This window comes from Rousettus aegyptiacus, unplaced genomic scaffold (genome assembly GCF_014176215.1).
Source record: "Rousettus aegyptiacus isolate mRouAeg1 unplaced genomic scaffold, mRouAeg1.p scaffold_m13_p_12, whole genome shotgun sequence".
Classification (NCBI taxonomy): Eukaryota; Metazoa; Chordata; class Mammalia; order Chiroptera; family Pteropodidae; genus Rousettus; species Rousettus aegyptiacus.
The window spans coordinates 83,683,764-83,701,643 of record NW_023416287.1 but is presented as its reverse complement, the minus strand read 5'-3'; the positions used below and the strand labels follow the sequence as shown (position 1 = coordinate 83,701,643).

General features: G+C 45.6%; 1 protein-coding gene across 1 annotated transcript in view; it reads left to right on the top strand.

Annotated features, from left to right (window-relative positions):
• CCBE1 (collagen and calcium binding EGF domains 1) overlaps window positions 1-17,880 on the top strand; it is a 181,389-nt gene that overhangs the window by 113,031 nt on the left and 50,478 nt on the right. The window lies entirely within an intron of this gene.

The following is a 17,880-nucleotide window of genomic DNA, read 5'->3' as shown; positions in this document are numbered from 1 at the left end:
TAAAATGTTATTCTCTTTATAGTCTCTCTCATATAGATACCTAGTCTTATAGTTATTTTAAGTGTTCTAACGAAGTTTGCCTTGATTTTGTTTCAATTTCTTTTTATTTCCAAAGACAAATAATAGATTCATAATCCGAAGAAATGAGAAGTCCGCGTGCATTTCTACTTCCGATATCGCTAGCACCTCATTTTAACCTAACAATTCTAGCAGTCGGTTTCTTTTGGTCTTGCTGCGTTAAGGATAAAACATTTCTAGTTGTAATCTACTTTTTGTTTTCTTGTCTCTAAAGCTTTTATTTGAACATATATTAAAAATAATGAAATGGAAACCAAGAATAGCTTGGGGAGGGGGAAAAAAAAACTAAGATCAAGGTTTCAAAATATTATGAAAAGGAAATAATCAAACGCAACACTTCCCTTTTATGTTGATCTTTTCATTCTAGCTCCTCACCCCCCACCCCCAACCCCCAACCCTCGCTGAAGTGATCCGAAGCCTGTGGGCCTTGGTGACTTGCCAGACAGAAGGTTACAATTCTCAGGCAGACTCAGCAGTTCTATGCACCATTGAAGAGGTTTGGTGAGAATGGACAAGGCCCAGATAGCCTCCAAAATCATTTATTTTATATAATTGTTCTCTCCGGAGGAACATTTAATCTGAAGTCTCCGCATTCTGAGTTCTGAAGTAGCTTAATGTGGTGGAAAGAACATGAACTTTGAAAGCAAACAGATACGCCTACTACTCTCCTTTCTCCTAGTCCTGGCTGTGTTTCATTTAATCCGAATTAATTAACTGTAACGTGTGAGAGTGCTTTTCGGCCTGTGGAGTGGATATCATAATATGTCACAGGATTTAGGGGATGACGTACGTTTACAGATACGAACATGAAGGCAAGTTATTGATGCTTAGGAAGGGTTAATTCCCATCTCCTGCTTCCCAAACCTGGTCCTCAGAGCATGGTGCCATTAGCCTTTCCAGCCAGCAGCTGTGTAGATGAAGCAGGCGCTAGTCTCTGGTCCATGACACCTGGCCCATCATTAAAATGGATGAGTTGCCTCTAACCATGTCTCCTGATGCAAGTCCTGCCTGCAAGACATTCTCATCCTAAAAAGACAACAAAAGGACATTAAATGAAGAGATATAGGTCATGAGTATATTTATTTAGTGTTTAGTAGATGAAAATGACATAGAAATGGATTTTGGTTTTTGGTGGGGTTTTTTTTTTTTTTTTGGTTTATAAAAATTTATTAAAATTGAAAGTTGTTCGATCTTCTGTCCCGTAAGGATTCATCCGGCTGCCTTTCAACAGGTCAGCCGCGTGGCTGCTGCTGTCAAACATCATGCCCATGAAATCTTCGGAACGGTTCTGCCTTCGCTTAAAAACTCCTTTCTCCAGGCCCGTAGCCAACCCGACTCTTCCTGCCTTTATATAAAAGGTCTCCAAAATCCATACCCCGAGCATGAATAAAAATGTGTATCTAGTTAGCAAAAAGATAAAGCTAGTCCAGACATACCGAAGACTCAAGTTCACCGCTTCAGCTCTCTGCTAGTTAGTCTCAGTGCCTGTCTGCCCATGGCCGGAGTGCGATGCTTGCGTTTTATAACCTGGGAAGAAACAGCTGCATGTAAACTTAGGTGCGGGCTCCATGTTCTCTAAAGCGTCACTTTTGGAGCAAACTCAACTGGCGTCGCACACGCTCACATTAGGTGCCAAAAGCAATGTCACTCTCACTGTGCCCCTTTCAAAGGTCGTACCGAGCCGGGCTGCGTTGCAACTGACAGATCTATCTTTCCGTCTCGAGGGCCCCTCCACCCCCATCCTTAGAGTTCAGAAGTCACTCATTCTCAGCATGTTAGTGGGATGAATGAGTCACCTGTGCTCGAGTGAATGCTTCAGGAAGTAGGTTTATGCACTTAGGATATTTTTCATCACACTCTCAGAGCAGGGTTGTGTCTGGAGGCTGAGGGAAGGACTGCAGAGCTCTTCAGAAGAACCGTGTCTAGGGCCCTTGCCTGCTTCCTTCAGCTTCCTTTCGGTTCACTGAAGAGTTTTATTTATTGTTTGCTTTCCAGTTAGGACTCCAGGACTCATCACACATCTTCGGACCTTGTCTTTGCTGTAGACCATCCACTTCACAGCAGAGACCAGACAGGAATAGTAGTTAACAACCTGGCAGTTCCAGGCAGCATATTCTAGAATCAATAGATTCTAGTTTTAAGGTGAAATGCGAATTCACTCGAGATCTTTGTTAGATAGACTTCCAACCATAAAGTTTATTACTCAAATCCTGAAATGCACAGGAAGTCTATTGAATTCTGTGCTGAGTCACATATAATCACATGAAGCAACCAAATGCTAAGGTAATTATTACTACTACGACATCAAAGGCAACTGACTTTTTTTTTTTTTTTTTAGTGCTTACTATGTGCCAAGCATGGTGATTTGTGGTTTACCTTCCTTGTCATTTTATACTCACAGAAACTCCATTGGGTAAAAGCTATTATATGAAATCCTAGGTGTTGGAACTGTGGGGTATCGAGTTAGTGATCCTCTAACTCCATGTTGCTTTTATGAAGAAATCGGTAGGCAGTGTGGCCAGAGTGAGCTGTCTCGGGTCAGGAGGGTAAACAGTGACGAGTTGGGGCTGGGATTCAGATAGTCTTGAACTCCAGTGTTCTGTTATACTACACTGTCCTTAAGATTACCTTTTAGGTTCTATCTCCCTTTAGTTAACTTACTATTATTTATCACTGGGACCCTATTTAGGACAAAATGGGATTTTAATGACGAAGAAAAATGAATGTGTTTATTAACCAGCAGTACTACCACCACAACTACTATTACTACACACAGACGCCCCTCACACCAAAATCCTGTTGTGCACACGGCCCTCCCCCCGTGGGCCCCCCCTCCTCTCTAGATGTATCCCCATCACTCTTTTCTATGCGTCTTCTGTGCTTGCCAAGTCCTAGAGAAATTTTGTAGAGTCTTATCACTGTGCTCACACACTTTCCTTTTCTGAGATGACATAGACGTGGCTGACAGTTACTCATTATGCAAGACCCACTTTTCAACCAATGTCACCCTAATAATTTTATAAAAAAATAAATTTTTCTTTAAAAAAAAAAAGACCCACTTTTCTCACTCACATTCTCAGAAAAACCCGTACCTTTCAGATCTCTGCTCCTCATTTGTTCTGGCTAGATGCTAACTTGAATGGCTTTATTTTCGACTTGTAAGTCTTGGTCCCTGAATGAGTGTCCATCTGAAGGCATCACCTTCTTCTACATAGTCCCTTAGACACATAGTAGGTATGCAAAAAAATTTTTGTTTCCTGGGGACAAAAATTTGTTTTGCTCCTCTCTCTCTCTCTCATTCTTTATTCCTTTATTCCCTCTAATAAGGCTGATTTAATAGCCCATGAGAGTTTGGACAGAAGAAAAAAAGGTTACGTGTGGTTGAAAGTAAAAGTGGTTTTATTTAATCTTGAGTGTACCTTCTAGTCTTTCATTCTGGCAGGGTAAGCGATGAGGCAGTATTTCCAGGGTCTGGGTCATTTCTTTTGTAATGTTGGGAGTTCTGTTTTGTTCAATAATTGCATGGCCAGTGAGTTGATTTGAGTTATAGCCGATCATACAGCTCACCCTGTGATCCCTTATTATGTTGGAAGGACACTGAGTTCTTGAGTGTATTTGACAAAGACAGCCCTCAATTTAGAGAATATTCCAACTGGGTTTTTGGTATTTTACTTGAACAGTTTTGAACTCATCAAGTCATGGCTATCACTTAGACATCTGACATTCTCAGAATAGAAGAGTTTGCTCATTGTAATAAGGCTTCTCATTAAAACCATGTTTAAGAGAATAAATATTACAGATAATTCAAGATATAATTAGATCCAGCACTAGAATAAGACAATGTCAAAATAATTTGGAAAGCCTTATCTATAATAACAACAATAATACCTAGTACTATTGATTAATAAGGCATTTGGGAAGAAAACTATTTCAGAACAATGAGAAAGTGGTGCTTTATGGGAATTGTTCGTGTGTGTGTGTGTGTGTGTGTGACTCTGTGTGTGTGTGTGTGTGTGACTCTGTTCTCTTTCTTTGTTCCTCTGTTTTCTGCCATAAACCATAACCGAAGCCAGATTTTCCAGAGAATGCCAGAAGCCATGTCGTTTTCATGGTAGGCCCGTAATAAAGACAGGAGAGAAATTAAAAATGAGCAGCAGAGGATGGGATGTCCAACCTCCGATCGAGGCCAACCCTGAACTTGACCCCTTTCCCTCCTCCTTCCTCAAAGAGCTTGACTCTATTGCTCAACTTTATTCAGTTGTTTTCTGGCCTCTTCTTACCTAAAAAATACTTCAACATTCTGCTGGCTGTTGTCAGTCCCTCCCTCCCCACTTAGCACCCCAATTTCTTGGAGGAATCATCTGTGTGTAACTCTCTCCATTGCTTCATTTTTGCCTAATCCCCCACAGTAGCCACAGTCATCAGACTTTTGCCCTCACTGCTCTTCTGAAATTCTTCTTGAGGCCAAGAAACGGTGCTCTTCCTGGATCCAGTACTCGTTTTCCAGTTCTCCCACGGAGGCATGTTCCTCCCTGAAGCCGTCGCTGTCCCATCTTGACCACACGCGCTCTCTCTCGTTCTCATCTCGTGGTGACCGTTTCTCTCCAGAGCCCTCCCTGGTGTTCCCCGGGGCGGGACCCTCGACTCTCTGCTCTTCTCCTTCTGCTCCTTGCGGGCGCTGCTGGGATTTCAACCTTCATTTCTCCTCTATGGCTGATGACTCCCGAGTTTTCCCTGCACTTCAGGCTCACCGATGGCTGAACTCACCTACTGGATATTTAAGAACTTCAGATTCCGTATTTTGCCCCAACTCCTTGCTTCTCATTTTTTTTGTTGTTTCCGACACCAGCCCCACGACCCGCCCTCACCTGCAGTCGAAACAGAGAAGTCGTCCTCGATGTCCTCCTCTTCGCCCACATCCCGTCATCGGCATGCAGCCGACTGAAATTTCTGAGTTATCATCCCCTGAATCCGCCCCCCGATGTGTTTAGCCCTGGTCTTCTTTCTCCCGGACTTCTGCGACAGCCTCCCCTCCCACCTGCCTTGTCCCATCGGATCCTACCATTTCGTTCCAGCCGGAGTCGCCCTTCCAGAACTCCACAGCCTGCGAGATGAGGCCTGGGCTCTTCACCGTGACATGCGGGGCCTTGACTTGTCCCTTAGCTTCTGATCACAGTGCTGCTCGTGACCTGCTCCCCGTCGGGTGTTTCCACCCGATTGTGTTTGTTGGAAATAAGTCATCGTGTTCAGCCCACACTCGCGAGGAGAGGAATTAGATTCTGCCTTTTGGAAAGAGGAGTGTTGAATTCGTGCACGTATTTTAGAACCGTCTGAGCCCCCTTGAGTGAAGGCCCAGGATACAGGCAGGCCCAGGTGACCTGCTCCGTGCTCCCTGCCCCATGAGGTCCTCTCGCTGGATCTGGTGTCCTTTATTTGTCCATAAACAAAAGAAGGAGGAAGGGAACAGGAAGACGAGAGGGACTGCATTTCCTCCAAGGTCCAAAAAGGTCCCAGCCATCCCTATTTCAGTTGGTCAAAGACTAATTTTCCAGTTGCAAAGAAAAAGAGCAGAGTTTTTTCGTTTTTTTTTTTTTTTTTTTTCTAACCAGTGAGCCCTTGGAGAGAGAACCTAGACTTAGCAGATAGAGATGAATCAAAGCGTGTTTCAGTGTTAGCTTGATGTGGGGAGTAAGGGACAGGCCCCTGGCCGAGATGATGGCGCCACCACCATGCCCCGGAGGGGACGTGGCGAAGGTATCAAGGACGCAGACATAGTCACCCCGGAGGAGGGCAGGGTCAGCCGAACTGGGCTGGAGAGGCGGCGGTCCCCGCGTCAGGGATCACAGCAACAGCACGGACCAGGGCGTGTGCTGCTGAGTCAGCCCGCCCAGCAGAGATGGGCACAGGCCTCTTCCTTTGACCTGCCGACTGAATTCCAGCATCTCACAGTGAGTAGCTGAGCTTTCTCAAGCCAGGTGGCAAATACGCGAACGTTGTATCAGTCCTTTCACAATACATCACTCAAAACCTCTCATACATGTATATTTCAAACATGGAATTTAACCCTAACTTCTAGTAATTATAAGCTAATAAAACTATCTTGTATATAACCTTCAGGGTGCAAATAATTTAGGAGAGGATCTAATTGTCAAAGGAGAAATTCCCTTTAGAGTGTTGTATTTGATTTGAGGGCCCAGGCCTACGAGCTAGATCTCCCACCGCCCCCCCCCCACCCTACCCCCCGCACTATGCCCTGGGCTTACCCTGACTCCTCTTGACCTTCAGAGAGAGGTGTGGTGGGGAGGGATCTTAAGCCCAACTTACTGGATCTGATGTACAGGAAACAAGAGACAATGTACGTATGTGATCATGGAGCTGCTCTATGAATATTCCTATTTCAAAGCTTTCGACTCTTTCTGGAAAGCTCCATCTGTTGGTACTAAGCTAGACTGACCACGAGTCCCAGTTTGATGGCTATAGTTCTTGGAACTTTGCACTATAAAGCTATCAAAGCCTCGTTTGTTTTTCCCTCTTTGGAAGGTTAAGGTAGAGGAGCCCTTCACTGACTTGCAAAACTCAGCCCAGACTTAGTAGCTGTAAACAAATCAGGAACCTAAGACACCTGAAACCAAATCATGAACTGATTAAGTCTGGTTAATTAGGTTAACCAGGATGTGGTTACACTGACTTTTTGGGGTTTGGTTTTCTTTTGTTTATTTTGTTTTGATGGTACAGACGTTTTTAAGGAGGGTTAAGTAGCCCACCAGCCAACTTAGTGCATAGCCAACTAAATGCAAAGGAGAAAACTTGACTTTTGGTTCCTTGACTCAGAAAAGAGACTAGATGTAGGCTGAAGCTGAGGACCCGTCGCTGTTGGAGACTGGAAAGGCAGAGTCTCTCTCCAGGGGCCAGAGCCATTTGGTTGACCTCTCCTCGCCCTTATCCTAACTCATGAAGCAGATGCCAAAGCTAGTCATCTCCCAAACAGACGTCCTTTTCCTAAACAGCTTAGCTAGATAAGGACAGTCCCCACTGGGAGCTTCAGCCCTGAGGAGACCACTTAGTAGACTTGAGCAAACAGGGTGAGGCTCCACAGAGGACATGATGCAGGGTGTACACACACACACACACACACACACACACACACACACACACACAACACACATTCTCTCTCTCTCTCTCTCTCTCTCTCTCTCTCTCTCTCTCTCTCTCTCTCTCTTTCTGTCTCTGTCTCTCTCTCTATAGGTACACAAAAGCTACAGATCAAGTTGGAATTCAGGGATTCCAGCCTTCGGGCTCTGTGTCTTGTGCTCCCTCAACCATTTACCCAAAGAGCAGACTTTTTTCCTCAGCCAGTAGCATGACTTCCTTAATGGAAGGCATCTCAGGATCCAGGTTTCTTGTGGCTTTATAGTTGGGAAAGTCTGGGGACACTTTGTAAGTTGTCAGTAAAAGTACCGTATATGCATCATCAAACTTAAACTTCACAGCCCTTGAGATATAGGTTTTGTTACAATTCTCATTATACAAATGAAGAAATTGAGACACAGAAAGGTTAAGTAACTTGTGTAAGACCACCTAGCCCATGAGTACCAGACCCAGCTCTTGAATCCAGAATATCTGACTTCAAGAACGGTGTTCTTTATCCATACACAAATTGCTTCTCTGCTGAAGTAGCCTGCCCACCCCAGCACAGGGTCTCTAAGCTGACAACGAGTCATAATCCCTCAAACCCTTAATGCTGATGAAGAGGTTGGACACTTTTATGTGCCCAATGTGTCATGTTTATGGGAGTGTTCATTGATAGAACTTTCTGGAGAGCCATTTGGCAATCCATAGCCTCTAAGTCCTGTTTAGGAGTATGTCATAAGGAAATAACCAGGGTTCATGTAAAAAGTGTCTATTAGAGGATTACATGGCTTAGCATAGAATCTCATGTTCTACAAATATACAATAACTAGAGAAAGGTTAAAGCATGATTTATGCATCCGATAGAACACAACGTAGCCAATAAATGGCATGTGTTCACAAAATGTTTAATGACAGAGAAAATGTATGATTTTCAAATTAAAGGCAGAAATAAGTTAGTATCAATAGTGCAGTCCTGATTTTGTTTAGTATGTGTGTGTGGCTTGTACATAAAACGTAACAAGCACTTATACATGAGAAGTGGGGTTATGGACTATTCGTCACTCATTCATGCTTTTCATTCTCCAACTTTATATAATCACCATATCGTAGTTTAGTGTTCAGAAAAAAAAATAAGCATTACTTAATTTTTTCCCAATGTCAATTAAGTCCAACGAATATCCTCTTTTAAAAGTAGAACTTCTTAGAAATGGTTTATTCTACAAAGCCTACAGATTTTCTGCAACATTTTATCCACATTAAAAAAAAACAACAGATTGAGTGGCTGGCGGCTTGGCTTATGAGAAAGGCCATATGCGATGAGAACTGGCTCCCTTTTTAAGTCGTTTTTTTCACTTGACTTAGAGTGAGGGAAACACAGCAGGATGCCCTCGACGGGCAGCAGAACCCAGAGATGGGGCCGGGAAGCTGGGGCGACTTTGCCAAAGAGCCCTTGGGCCCACTGGTGATGCATATGACATTCCCAAAGTCCTCTTGGACTTCCCTGTTGACCGTTCCATATTTTGGGAAATGCTCTCCCCATCTCAAAAAAAAAAAAAAAAAAAAAAGGTGGCTTGTTTCTCTGTGGAGGGACGCATTCTACCCACTCTCACCTGTGGTCCACATAACTCATAAATACATTTCTTCATCGTCGCCACAACCGAGAAACAGGGAAATCTGTATTGAAAGTACAATTGTGTTGAAATCATGAAATAAATCCAAAATCACAGTTCTGATACATTTCAAAGTCAGACCTGGGGGATTTTTGGTGTGTGTGTAATGCTTTTTAGAATCTGGCTCTTAATTTGCAATTTAGTCGAAATTCTCGTGTGCTTAAAATAGTCATCTCGACTCTTATGGAGCAATATCCGAAAGTGTGTGTAACGCGTGGGATTAGATGTTGTTGGCAGCGACAGTTGAAGATTCCACTTTGGACTGTAAAATCTGCACTTCTGGCTGAGGGATGAAGACAGACGGATTGAGTAATGGGACCAGTTCAGCATTCAGAGAAGATGGTTCCAGAAAAATAGCTTTATAGTCCTATGGCGACTGGTGAAAACCAACGAAAACAACTTTTGAAAATCACCGTTTCAACAAAACACCCAACTATGTTCACGGCTACAGTTAAGAGGCATTGTGCCAAATTGGATTAATTTATATTTGTGTTTAGTATGTCGGGATCTTAGGGCTTTGAAGGGACATTTTTCAGAGCAGGAAACGATGGTAAGGATGATGCTCATTTGGGCAGTCAGCCAAATTCAGCACAACTCAAAATCATTGTGGAAATTGAATACATGTGGTTCTGGTGGATGCTAGAACATGATTTTAAATATTATTCTAAATCTTACAGTCGGCCTTGTTTATTTCTTTCTCTGGGTTTTGTGAGCTACTTTGTGTGTAAAATTGCAACATGTTGCCCCTTTTCGTTTGCATATTTTAACATTTATCTCAAAAGTCACCCTTGCAAACAGTTACTTGGAGAAAGTTTGGATACGTGCTTACTTAAAAACTGCCATCGATTCATTATAAAGCAGGTAAACGTAGCCCGTGTCTATGTATATACCTGTGCTTATGTGTATATATCTGTCTGTTACTTTCAATTTGTATGTTAATGAGACTTAAAACTTTGTGTTAGGTTGTTGACAGACTCCAAAAACTTCAGTCTTAAATCCATAACACTAAGTAATCCCATCTCGGTCACAAATCCTGCATGCTGCCAAGTGTTGATGGACTGTCAATGTCATCACAGTTTGGCTTTTCCTGAGCACTAAATCCAGAGCTAATTATGAAGGACTGAGTCTCTGGTCGCCTCTCCCTTCCATACCATTCCAGCAGCTCTACTAACGAAGGAGTACTTTTTTAGAACATTAGTTTTCATTTGAAACAAAATCTCTGGGAAGCCACATGGATGTTGCAGGATACTTCCTATGTCTTTCTTGGCGCAGTCAGAGCAGCCGCCATAGACAGTCATACGTCCAGAGAACTCTGCCGTCCTCACGTTTAGGATGAGGTTAGTCTGCAGCCTCATGGTACATCTGCTTTTTTTCTCCTCCTCCTTTCATTTCGTTCCTCTTAGTGCTGCTTCTTTCTAAGTCCAAGGACCTCAGAGCTGGGATCAATCTGAGGTGAGACTCGTGGATGGGCTCACCAGCTGGACATGGCTGAGACCCAGAAAGCAGCCTGCTTGACCCGCGTTTATTTGTCTGCTACTGGCCTGCTCTGAGAGATGTTTGGCGACAGCATAGGTGTACTCAGCAGTGGGATTCAGCTTGGGTTTCCCCGGCAGGGACCCCGAGACGGGATTTAAGTGTGCATTAGCATAGCTGGGGGGTGACCCCAGGGGACGCCGGCGAGGACGTGAGACAGAGTCAGGAAGGCGGCCAATAGAGGGGGTGCTGCAGCCAAGTCCCCACTGTGGGCGCTGGTGCTGGAGCTGACTCCTGCTGGGAGCTCAGAATAGTATGGAGCTGGGCCCCCGGCAGAGCGGCGCATCACCCCCGAGGGCTGCTCCCAGGGAGGTGTTAATTCCCAGCACTGCCTCCTCCTCCCTTGGGTGGCCCTGCCGGCAGGCGTGCAGGCTCTGCTGGCCAGAGGAGGCACTCAGGCACAGTGACGCAGACGCCAGCCGCGTGATACAGACACCAGGAGCATCCGCTTCAGTGTGTCCCCCTGTAACACCATCCACGTGCCCCCGATCACACTCTCTGTGCTGTTCGAGGGGGAGTTACCGTCTCTTCCTCCGGGTCTACCCTTCGACTGGGCAAGTTTTACACAGGGGGCTTAAACCATGTGAATTATAAGCTCAAGACAAGGGAATCTGCTGGCCAAACGTATTGAGGGCCCATTAGCCTACCAAGTGATTTAGAATTCTGTTTGTAGTTATAAATGGTTTGTGTTCTTAATCTTGACCCTGTAACCAAGTAGGAGTGAGCGCTAACCGGATGCTGTGCCTGCTCCTGGGTGGAGACTATGGAAGTGATGATAAAACGCAGAGCAGGTGGAGGGACCCCCGGCTGGGGGGCGGGTCAGCTTCCCTGGACTCTCTGCCTGGCTGCAGCTCGTCAAAGCGGAGCTTGGGTTTCCTGGTCTGTGAATTTGTGGGGACTGCACTCGGTAGCCACTAAGGTTGGCTTAGTGACCCTCTGTCCTCCCGGAAAGGTTTACGTATGCTCATAATTCATGGATTTCGTTTCTTCCTCTTGGCCTGTGTGACATACAAACGTATGTACTCAAACACGTGAGCCATACAAAGAAAGGAACTTCAGGAACTTCCCACCGAAGAGGTAGTAACGGTTCTGAAGAGAGAAACTTTTAAAAGGTATCTCTGACATTTTGAAATCTGGTTTGCCAAGAAGATAACTATTCTTGTCAAGGAAGGGTTAGGGATTGAAACGCTTCATATGGATGATACATATATATACACACATATATGCATGGGAAGGGAGAAAGGGAGGATATAAATTTAGCATACGTGTATGTACATGTGCATATAGTGTGTATAGTGTGTGTATCATGTATAGTATAAATTATGTGATTAGAACATAGTAAGAACTAAATGTTTGATATTATTATTATTGTATTACTTCATACTGACTCCCATCCAAATTCCCGAGAAGCCCCCCTAAATTGGAAGCTTAGCACGCTCTTATAAAAAATTAGTGTTTTTCTTTAAATGTTGGCAAAGATGTGGAGAAAAAGGAACCCTCATGTACTGTCGGTGGAATTGTAAATTGGTAGAGCCACTATGAAAAACAGTATGAAGGTTCACTGAGACACTAAAAATAGAATTACCATATAATCCAGCAATTTCACTTTTGGATATTTATCCAAAGAAACCGAAAAAAACTTATTCGTAGAATATATACGCACCTGTATGTTCACTGCAGCGTTATTTACAATAGTCAAGATAAGGAAGCAACCTGCGTGCCCGTCGATGGATGAACGGCCAGAGAAGACGTGGCATGTCCACAGTGGAGAATTACTCGGCCACAGGGAAGTGAAATCTTGCCATCGGTGACGCACGGATGGACCTAGAAGGTATTGTCATGCTAAGTGAAATAAGCCAGAGAAAGACAACTACCCTACGATTTCACTTATACGGGGAATCTGAACAAAACAAACGAGCCAGCAGAACCGAACAGAGAGGCCCACGGGCATAGAGAACACACTGATGGCTGCCAGAGGGAGGAGGGTGAGGGCTCGGGTGTGGAGGGGACCTCGAGGCACAGATTTCCCGTCGTAAAATAAATCACAGGGACGTAACGCGTGCCGTAGGGAACGTAGTCAGTATCATACCTTTGCACAGTGACGGAAGGTTACTAGGCTTGTCACGGTGACCACTTTGCAGGGTATGTAGATGTCGAATCGCTGTGTTACACGCCTGAAATGAACACAATGCTATGTCGACGATGCTTTCGTTTTTTTAGTGGTGTTTTTTTTAGAGCTACCATGAGCGTATCCTCAGAAAAGTGTTGGGAACCCCCGGGGAGCCCCAGGGCTCTTTCGATCCCACTGTTTGTGCCCCAGACCACAGACCGTCATTTCCTCCTGTCCAGTGGTGCCGGCCACAGGCCTTGCCACAGGGGCACAGCTTTCCCTCCACCTCGGACTCCCAGAGACATCGCTGCCGGGTTCAGAACCACGGACAGGGGTGTGGGAGGCGCCCGTCCCCTGCCACCCCACAGTCCTGGACATGTGGATCCTGTGACACGTCTTTCTTTTTTTGTTTTCGAAACTTCCCCACCCCCGTGGCCATGTGTGCTGTGTGGTAAAGGAAATGTCTGTTTTCGCTTCCCAGCTCAAAATGTGTGACTCTCAGGGGCCGTGGCTGTGACCCCCTGCCAGCCTAATTGCTAATGGCTCAGCAGAAAAAGCGAGGGTTTTGAGTCCCCCCTTCTTTGCATGCTTGCTGCTAGGAGCATCTGGTTTTAAGTGAAAGTTATAAATGACTCTAGGAAAAAAAAAGAAATGGAATTTACCAAATTATTTCACCTCATCAGTGCACTCACATTTAATCTTAAAATGGGGCTTCCATATGACCTGAGGGCTTTGGGGCCCAATGATATTTGATAGGTCAAAAATAAGACAATGGTGTGCATTGTAGGAGAAATTGGCACACTTGGATTTCGGGTGTACGTAGGTTACGTGTAGTGCCTTGTATGTGAATAAATTATTTTTTTCCTCAAGTAGAACCAAAATAGCCATCACCGTAGCCTACTGTTGTGAACACACATGAAAACAGGTAGTGACTCCTCCTCCCCCAACCAAAGGGATCACACTAGGAAGCTTAGTCAATCTCTGGTTTATTTCAAGATGATTCTAACATAGGAACTACAGCCACAAATGGCTTTCTAAGGAAGACCAAGTGAAAAAGTTGAGTTTGGACAAAGTCTCCATGCGGACACCCACCAGCACGTTCTCGGCGTTTGCTGTGACATCCCGGTAGCCACCTTGTGAGTTACCGTATCCTCCGACCATATGTTGGTATGGCCCCGCCCGGGAAGACTGAGTGCCGGTGTCCGAAGCCTCTGGAGTCTCAGGAATGAGGTCACAGCACAGAAACCAATTCAATCAAAATTTGGTTAGCAAGCCAGAAGGTCTGTGGTCAAGAGCGAGATCATCTCGCAAGAAGAGAAACAGGCCCTGAAGATGAGTCATAACAGGAAGGTGAACCCAGGTGGACCCCAGCGACCCCTCCGCTGCCTTCGCAGCACAGATCACTGCTCCCACGCCCCGTCAGTGCAACGCGAACAGCTCTCACCCATCCACAAGGTACGGCCACAGCAGCAAACACCAGCAGCTGCTCTCAGCCACTTGGCAGCTTTGCTGGCCCTTCTCAGTGCCCCTGGCTCCCGCTTATCCCTCGGCCTTAATGAAGAGTCGTGGATATTTGCATTCCTAGCCAGAGAGAGAAAAAGTACAGCTCTTTCTGAAGAGGAAAATTTTTGTCCTTGCTCCCTTTCCTTGGCAACACGGCTCCTATGAATAAGGGCAATTGTGCTCTGCAAAGCTGGAAGAAAAAACACACATGTTTCCCCAGCAAGCACCACACGTAAGCATTCATTGCGTTATTCCCTCCACTTCCCCTCGAACCTATCAAGTAGATCCTGTTGTGCCATGCTCTACAGGTGAGAAGACTCAGGTGCCGGGAGATTAGCTTGTCCCAGACACAGCAGGCTGGTGGCAAAGGCAGGATGTTTTCAGTCAACCCGATACCTCAGCCTCTCTTTTCTCCTGCCTCCCTCCGAGATGATTTTACAAGGCCTGCAGGAGAGCAGCCCAGAGCCAGCACGATTTCGAAGGTAATGTTTGTTTTCTCAAAGGATCGTTTTTCTTACTATTCAATTTATTTCCATCCAACTAAAAGATTGCCTTGGCCTTCTAACCTGAAATCGTGTCCAGGATGGGCTTTCGGGAGGGTCCGTGTTGACAATCCCAGTGAACTACTTACTTTCTGCTCCGAGACAGCGACGGAATACGAGTTGCTGGTCCCAACCTCGGAACACAGTAGCTCTGAGAAGCCCTGAAAGGTCGCGGCGGAATCTTCACAGCCTAGTTTTGTGATGAGACCATTTATGGGCAAGTTGCAGCTCAGGGCCCTGCTAAGGAGTAGACCCTCATGTGTGTAGAGAAAGCGTTTAGCGCCATCTCTGGCACATGGTAGGCACCTAATAAGTCATTTTAGTTACCGGGATCTAATACAGTGATTCTTGAACAAATGGTCTTTGAAACGTAGCTGTTATTTGCGTAACTATAAGGCCGGCTTGTAAAGTTTAGGAGCAAATGTGTGCTCATTGTGGCCAGTGGTAGACAGGTCGTAATGTGCATTTTCTGCTTTAGGGCCTCATCCTGGTTCTTCCTACCCGTCTGCTTTTTGACTCTTGCCCTCTTGTATTTCAATTATCACTTTACACTGCCTTATAGCATCTTTGGAGAAAGCTGTGACGTGCGTGCATTTAAAAAGCAAAATCAATATCAGAACTTCCTGCTTCTCAGCTTCGCAAATGTAAAAGTAAAACCACGCGTATTTGAACCCGGCCCCGTGGCGATTGTCATTTCAGGCATCGTCCACAAGTATAGTTGAGGGGTCAGAAATTAGAGTTAGAGTAGAGAGATTGATTTATCAGTGACCACAGAAAATGCTAGGGAACTTTGGCCAAAATAACTTCAGATGTATCTACTAAAACTGATGACTTTTCCTTATGTTTTAATGATTAAAACCAAAAGGCATTCTGTGTCGCGTCAAGGGTGTTCTGGGGTAAGGACTAAGTGTGTGTTCTTTAAAGTCAGCAGATGCCACTTAGATTAGGGTTGCAGGCTTTTTGTTTTTATTTTTTTTTAAGCAAAGGAATAAAGAAGAAAACATGCCTGAATTCTCCCCAAGGGAAGTCTGTATTCCATAGCAAACAGAGCCCTGGCCAGAAGCTACCCTTACACGCACGGGGCTCTGAGCCAGCTGAAAATGTCGCCCGTGGCTTTCCAAGTCGGACGAGCCGGTCAGGTCGTTGGTCTTGGCTGCATCGAAGGCCGAGTTTGGGAAAAACAAAGTGCCAGATCAAAGCGCGAGACCGCGCTCTCAAGTCCTCTCGCTGGGAGGGCCACGTGGCAATTGAGGAGCCAAGTGAGGGGGAGCTCCCAAGAGCCCAGGCATGGTAATCAGCACTTATTAGGTGCCACTGTGTACTGTACTGCCTGACAGCAGTCTGCTAGATGCAGCGAAGGATGCAGAAATGGTCCCTCCCTTGAAGAGTTCATTAATCTTACAAATTTGAGACACACAGGTGGAATGGTGTGGGAAGGTTCTTTGAAAAGGATGATAAAGCGATGCCCCCCATGCCGAGGGGTGGTCATACTGCTGTCCTCGTGGTGGTCGCTGGTGTCCCCAGACTCCAAGCCGCAGCTGCCCGACGGAGGCGGGCTGCGTACGGTGTGCAGGTGGCTGCAGAGCAGGAAGGGGCCTGCCCTCCCCTTGCTTCCTGGGGGGCAGCACGGACGACAGGAGCAGCAGGAACTTGAGGCCGGTCGGACACGGGCCTCTGATCGTGTTTCCATATCTCTAATTCAGGGCTCATCGCTCAGTTTGGGGTCCAGCTCTGCCACTTACGTGTTGCCTGGCCTCTCCCCGTTACTCTCTCAAAGGGGATGCAGCCTTCGTCACCTCGCAGCTCAGGCAGGGGTATCTTTTATTCCACCTTCGTCCATCTCTTGTCTCCCAGTTGGAACTCCTGAGCAAGCTTGATTGGCTCGGCCCGGCTTCTGGGTGGGCCCCTTCAACGCTGGCGTCCACTGATGGTGAGAGAGAGGGGCTCTGAACTGTGATGGCGCTGGGGACCCCCTTCAGAGCTAGGAGGAGGTCAGGTTCCTCAGAACTGCATTATTATGGTGATGATCAAGTGTCATCAGTTCTAAGGTATGATTTTTGTTTGTTTGTTTGTTTCTTCATGTTAACAGCTCTGAAAGTGGGATGTATCTTTCATTCCCTGTATCCAGGTGGCAGCTGAGATGTTTTTGTCAATGTCTCTGCACAAACGGCAAACATGCCAGCATCGAGACACGCATCAAGGGTTTTAGCTGCTTGGGGAAAAGTCCTGGAGGCACAGTAAAGCGTTATTCAACTTACACAGTTGACTTTTAACTCCTGAGGATCAAAAGGTGGTGGGGAGGTGACAAATCTGACATTGTCAGCAGTCCTAGCACAGGCGTCAGAAGCAGCCTGTAGCTGTTCCCAGAGCCAGCTCAGAGACCACTGCTACGGGCTTCAAATTCATTGATGGGTTGCTCCTGATGGCACAAAGGGCAGCGTTTTGTGGTGAAGCACAGGAATTGAAGGGTGATTCCGCAGAGTCAAACTCTATATGTGAAGACATTTCAAGACCATCTTAACCAGTCTCGGTTGTTTTTCTCTGTGTGTATCCACACATGTGACATGTGATCGTCTGTGTCTAATTAGGATTAAAAGAAGTATTTTAGTAAGTGTAAAGGAATGTCAGTGATAAAGCATCGTGTCAGAGTTTAATTGGCAACTTAAAAAATTATATGTGTTACATAAAATAATGATGCATCTCACGATGGATAATGTCTTACATTCAGTGAAACATGGCAATGTCGTCAACAGTAGAGTCTGCAGAACTCCAAACATAAGAAGTTGTTTTGGGGGGAGGAGTGATGGGGACTTGTCTTGAGACTGGGTTTGCATAGCAAGCAGATCTTTACATATCTTGCATGTGACCAGTCTGTAAATATAGCATGTCCTCGAAGAATCCTATTCACTGTATGTAGGAATGCCCAAATCTCAGCCATTTATGTCTAAGAAGAAAATAACTCCAGCAGTGGATGGTGTCTGGTTATGGGACAAATTGGGGGACAGACACGGGCTCACATAGCTGCAGCTCAGGGAGCCATGGACGACTTTCATCCGGAAGAGGATCCAGGGCCTTGATCACGCAGGACTCTGTACGTCATAGCAGGGAGCATGCTGTCGGAGGAGTTTGAGCAGCAGAGCAATTGACATTTTTAAAAGATCATCCTATTTACTAGGAAAAGAATGTCATACAGGTAGTAAGGAAAGAGACCAGAGGTCGACAGGATTTAGGACTAAGGACAGAGAGGTTGAAGCAGAGCTGGGGAGAAGACAATTAAATCCTGATAAATATGTCACCGTATGCTCTCCCTCAA